This window comes from Pterocles gutturalis, unplaced genomic scaffold (genome assembly GCF_000699245.1).
Source record: "Pterocles gutturalis isolate BGI_N339 unplaced genomic scaffold, ASM69924v1 scaffold21347, whole genome shotgun sequence".
In the NCBI taxonomy this organism is placed as follows: domain Eukaryota; kingdom Metazoa; phylum Chordata; class Aves; order Pterocliformes; family Pteroclidae; genus Pterocles; species Pterocles gutturalis.
In genome coordinates, this window is record NW_010108557.1 from 53629 (window position 1) to 59710 (window position 6082).

At 40.3% G+C, this 6082-nt stretch overlaps 1 protein-coding gene across 2 annotated transcripts in view; it reads right to left on the reverse strand.

The window, feature by feature from the left end:
* Positions 1-6082, reverse strand: part of VPS41 (vacuolar protein sorting 41 homolog (S. cerevisiae)) — a 97166-nt gene that overhangs the window by 46376 nt on the left and 44708 nt on the right. The window lies entirely within an intron of this gene.

Here is a 6082-nt window from a genome sequence, read left to right on the forward strand (position 1 = left end):
CCCAGCCGGGTCATCCGTCCCGGCTCCGCCCCTCCCAAGCTGTGTGACACACCCCCTGCTGGCTGCCAGGGGGACACTCAGCACTGGGAGGATGCTGGGGGGATAGAAACCCAATACAGCCTGGTGTAGTCAAAGAAAATTATTGAAGACCCCCAAGTCTCTGGCCTTTTGCTTGGTCCCGTGTGGAACTACATGGCCTTCCACAGGGCCCTAGAGATGCTGCGTGTTAGTCCCACAGGTGCAAACCGCACTGTCAAGTGCTGCTGCTTGTAAAACTTGTGCGATCGGGAATCCTGGCTTCTGCAAATAGGGAAGTTATTTTAGAATATCTAAGTGTATAGGAGATGTTATGAAATGCTTTGTAGCAGCAAAAAAACCAAACCAAAACAAAACAAAAAACCCCCCCAAAAAACCAGCTACCTGCAGACACTGTGTATGATATCCCAGCTCTTTCACCAGTTCCTGTGTGGTTTTAGGAAGTTATTTAATAAGATTATAACATGGAATCACTTTGAGTAATGCAAAGTGCAGCACTTGGAGGATACCTAAGTAAGAAGCTGAAGCATCTACGAAGATCATGCTCTGAGCTCCCAGTCCTGACAACTTTTGCATGAGTACACCCACATACAGACACACACACAACCTGGACCCAAGCTCACCAGTGCCCAATGACCATTAGGAGGTGTAAAATTGCTACCTGCAAGGACTTTTAGCATACTAAAACCTAAATTGAGTACCTATGTTGCTAACATTTCCTAAGATCCAGCTGTACATGCATTTTTATACATGGTTTCCCCCAGCCCATATTTGCATAAATACATCAAATGATAAGACTCTAGTTGTTTAAAGTAACATCTTTTAACAAAATAAGGGTTTTTAATGGCTGTGACACAGACTGCCTCTCTCCCTAAAGCCACAAGATGGCACCAAAAGACAAGAATTTTCTCCAAAAGTTGCAAGCAGTCACTATCAAGGACAGTCTATCAGAAGCTTCTGCGTGAAGCTCGCTACAGACATCCAACTTCTCACTCAAGCATTTCTTGCCACTTGAACCCCAGCCAAAATGACTCTGTGTCCCCTTCACATAGCTCCCAAAAAGACACACCTTTTAGACAGTCTAGGGGTTTTTTCCTCCACCTACAAAAATCCTACTTAATAAAACTCTTACGGAATATGCTATTTTACAGCAACCAGGGCATGACACGGAAAGCAAGGGTCACATCTACGCTCAACAAGGCAGTGCCATGCAGAGGAATGTGCCTCAGCAGGCTGGGCGGTGGATGGGAAACACAGGAGCAGCCCTCAGCCCAAACTCATTAGCTCCTCTCAGAAGCTAAGGATGTCATTAAAAACTAAGCGCTGTGCTGATCCAGACTTGAAAATTACTTTTTTCCTTAAAAAACCTGTTTTTTTCAATACAGTCCAATAAAGACAGCAGCAAATACATAGTATTTTCATCTGAACTTACTGGACAAGGCTGTGAAAACTGATGTGGATGATGTGAAAGGTTAAAACTTGCTGATGTCAACTGAACTTTGAATCTTTTTCTGCTTGTGACTGAATTGTGATTGAAGTTTATTATTAGACACAAGATCCAGAGTAAGCCTGGAATGACACTTTGCAGCTATTTTGTTACTGTTCATGGTTCGTGAACATCATGCTCTTTCATGACTCTCTACCTGAGTAAGATGCTGCAAGGAAAATGACTTGAGAAGAGCTGGAGAAAAAAAAAAAAAAATAAAAAAATCGTGCTTCGGTCTATGCTCAACTCTAAGCACATGCTTAATCAAAATCTCAGACCAAGGCAGCAGAAGACAACAGTCTGATATTGCCTGTAATAAAGATGGGAAGTGAATCTGAATCACTGCAGCACCCAGAATTCCCTGTTTCATATCAGCAAGTGCAATAGGTCCAACACTGAAGCCAAAGGACACATAACATCGTGGATTTTAAAAAAAATAATCATCTCAAAACATGCTTTACTCACTTAACTGCAATGGAATTATCTGCATTTTATAGATGCATGATATGATTGTTTCTTACAGCAACGACACCTGGAAACTGAGTTACTGAACCCAGAACTTCGTTAAGCGCTTTGGAACTGTTATCTATTGAATGCATCCTTCTCAAAATAAGCAGCCTAATTTATTTCTTAGTCTTCATTTCTGTCTTTGTATTGAAATGTTTATTGTACCAGAAAGCCATTTAAAACTTCAAGAGAAACTAGACACATAACAAAAATCTACCATTTCTGGAGGGGTTGCTCCTACCAACTCCCTCTCTCTTTTGGTAGGGGAAAAATATTTTAGGGCTTTATTTCCCATAAATCCCATATTTTGGCAGTCAGCATTCACCGTACTTATATTTGAACAGCAGCCACAAAAATAACTTTTTTGCATTCTCTGCAATACAGTTTATATTTTCCCCTTTTTGATTTGCTCTGGTAAATCTTTCTAGTCCTTTGTTACAATACGGTTGTGTTTAGGACGCACATCCAGCATCTCTCACCTGTACAGTGACATAACAATATAGGTAAAATAAAATAAAACCAACTTTGACTTCAAGGGTCCCCACCCACACTCCTTCACAGACACTGCAATCTTCTGATAGTTCACTACTTATTCTTTTGTGAGTCTTAACTGCTGCTGCTTGTCCACTGGATCATTAAGAAAAACAGAGACATTGAAACGCATGAGACAAGAGGATGGTGCAGGACACTTTTTGGTTTTAAAAACAAGTTGATATAATTATCTTGGATTAGTGAACACATCTCTCTGTATGCTTCCCTACCAGGAGATTAACCTCCTCCAAAAAGAGCTCAAAACTCTATTTTAGAGTGCATCCGCTAAAGAGAATAGACTAGTGCTCCGATTTAATGGAGCCTATCATGCAATTAGCATTAACACTAATTACATGTAATCCCAGTCTTTAAACTATGTACAGGAATTCTCAATCCCCTGAACAAAGAGACCAATAATTGCAGTTTTGGTACTATCAACACAGTGAAGTAATTCCATTCAATTTCATCCCACTACCAAAGACCACCTTTAAACACCAAAATAAAAGCTGTCTATTCCCAGAGTGAGAAGTTTCCAAGGAACATGCTTTTCCTGATGCCCTATGCACAGCGTCACTGCTTTGCTTCAACATCGTGCCTCCTCTGTAAAGACTGGAGGAGCTGTACAGAAGAAAAAGGCTGAGACTTCAATTTGTAACTGAAGAGGCACCTTTCCCTTCCCCACTGCAACACTGTTGGATTAGTTTTTACTTCACAAAACAAAAATTACTTATCCCCATATTTATCTTACCCGGTTCTTTATTTGCCCGATTGTGAAGATGAGCCTACCTGTGGGACATTTGTTCTGGCTTCTGGCACCTGTGTCACTAACTCTGTACTCAGCCAGGCAAGATCACAAAAACCTAATGTGCTACTGCCATGGCTACGAGCGATCACTATAGATATTTATTGTTTTCAGCATTAAAAACAACATTTACAGGCACAGCCAAGATTAACAGATATCTGAGAGTAACACAGAACAGCATGCTACATGAAGACTTACTGTTTAATCGTGCATCTCTAGGAAAATATATAGCAACAATAAAAAAATTATCACTTCTGTTTGGAACAGAGATGGACTGGATGAGCTCAAACGAGGCAGAGAATAATGTCAGCCTCAAGTTTTCAACGAAGATGAGTTTTCAAAACATTGTCACAAAACACTGTTGTCTGAGGAGCTGGGGTGCAGACGGAAGGGAGGGCAGGAGGTGCAGTCGAGGGAAATCAGGCAAGGAGGCAGTGGCAGCCAACAGCAGCATTGGCAGATAAGTGATGGCAACAGTGAGAGATGAAACAGTAGCTGCTGCTGTAGTTCACAGACAGAGAAGCTAGAAATTTCAAGATGTTTAATACAAACAAATGCCATCAGACTTTTATTCGGCTGTACTTTTAATAACTCACCTGGTAGATTCCAGCTGTTGCCTATTCACAAAGAGCTACAGAATTAACACGTTGGAAAGCAAGTCCAGCAGCCTTGCAGACAGAGACACAAGCCCTCACACATTTCATATATTTAGATCCTCTTTGCTTGCCACCTCGGGCAATGAAAGAAGTTTTCTACACAGACATTTGCACAACACCCAGCTACAGATTACACGCACACAGGACTACAATCCATTCTCTCTTTAAACAAACGGAATTTGTTTGGTGCAGCACAAGGAGAATGTTTAGGTTTTTGCAATAAAGATGAAATGTGCATCCAAATAATAATAAAGAAGAAATGTAAACCAAATAATCTGCTTATTAAGCAAACAGCACATCACTACATATCAATCATCTGCTCCATAATGTGGGATAGATCTGGGCATTAAACATCACGGCAAACAAAGTGCAGACGTGTATTATTGTGGCTTGCTTGCTCCTACAGTTTGTTTCCTACTTATGGTAAATTATCCAACGCATAGACAGAAATTGCCATAGTATTTACTCTTTCTTCACTTAAACCAGACCTTTGAGTATTTACTGACTGACATTTTATAGCTTACAAAGCAATCTGCCTTTCTTGTCTGGGGCTCTTCTTCCCAACATAATGCCAAACAGCTGACTATCTGCTTTCTAAAAATGGACTGTGCTGCAAACAGCATCCTGACAATTTAATAATTTGTCAAAGTAGTCCAACCAGTTATTATGAAGTACATATCACAGGGTTCAGAGGTAAAGGTCATCTACTTACTCAGAAAGCAAAGTGCATCTGCTGACACTAAAAAGCATACAATTAAAAAAAAAAAGTCCGAGACATTCCCTGGTAGATTTGACTTTAACATACAAATTCCACTACCCGTAAGAGCAGCTGCAGATCCCCAAGAATGCCATTTCTCTTCCCACTTGTGCATTGTTCGCAATTGCTATCCTTTCCCTGTATGACATTGCTCCACCTGGAGTGGAAAGGAATTTAGACCATCTTGTTTCATGTCTCAGGCAGGAGACACCATAGGTCCAGCCCGGGATTCCAACTCTGAAACACTATTTTAGATTTTAATAATAAGAAATTTGCCCCAGGCAACACCAAGTTCTCTCTGCTTTTATAACAGACAAAGAAAAGAGAGTCTAATGTTTAAGCATGGGTATTGATACGCTCAAATGCTAATTCTTGGAGGATAAATGGGACAAACATGTTCAGACACATCTGCATTTGAAGACCAGTTTTTATAGTGTATCTTCTCCAGCAACAGAAATACAGACCCCATCAGAAATATGTTTTTATATCTATTTCCACCATATACATATATAAAATATAAATGTAGTAGTAGATACAGACAGTGACGGATATAAAGATGTGACTGCTGACAGTCACAGGGTAAATTTTCAGTTTTATCTTGGTTCCCTAGCCCTTAAAATGTTTCATATTGGATACTCAAATCAACACTTATTATCCAAAATGCATGTCCTAGGCAAATGAGGAGCCCAGTCCTTTAAGATACTGAATATCATACTCCATACTGGCTTCTGAATCAATTTCCGTAATTGTGCTAGGTCCCCACAACCATGCCGGGTAGAGAACCCCCCAAAACCCTTATTATTACACATACAGCAGAGCGACTCATCACTCCAAAGATTCACTCTCCCAGGAATTTTAATACAAAAACCTTTGTGTCTGGTTATTCATGTTAATCAAAACATAAAATAGGGAGTCTCATGAATGCCCCTGCCAAGAAAGAAACTTCAAGTTGTCGTGCTCTCCTAATTTATCTTTACATAGAACACAGCAGCTGACACCTCAGCTTTGGAACTGAATTATCCTTCAGTCTTCTCTTCATTAGTTCTGCCTCTTTAACCCCCTGGATATAATGGATACTCATACCTTGCAGTAACGTTCATTTAGTTGGATGTGTTGGGAAAGACCAGCACTCCAACAGTTAAATAAAGAACACCTTGTTTTCAGCTTTAACACCCTCATTTAGTTGCCTTTTACCCTGTTATTTTTTAAGATGAGACCCTTTTTTAAAAGGTAGAAGGTTACAGCCTTCAATAGCACAGTATTTGTCTTTTCCCTTGCTTTGAAGCTCTACTGTCTGCTCTGGACAG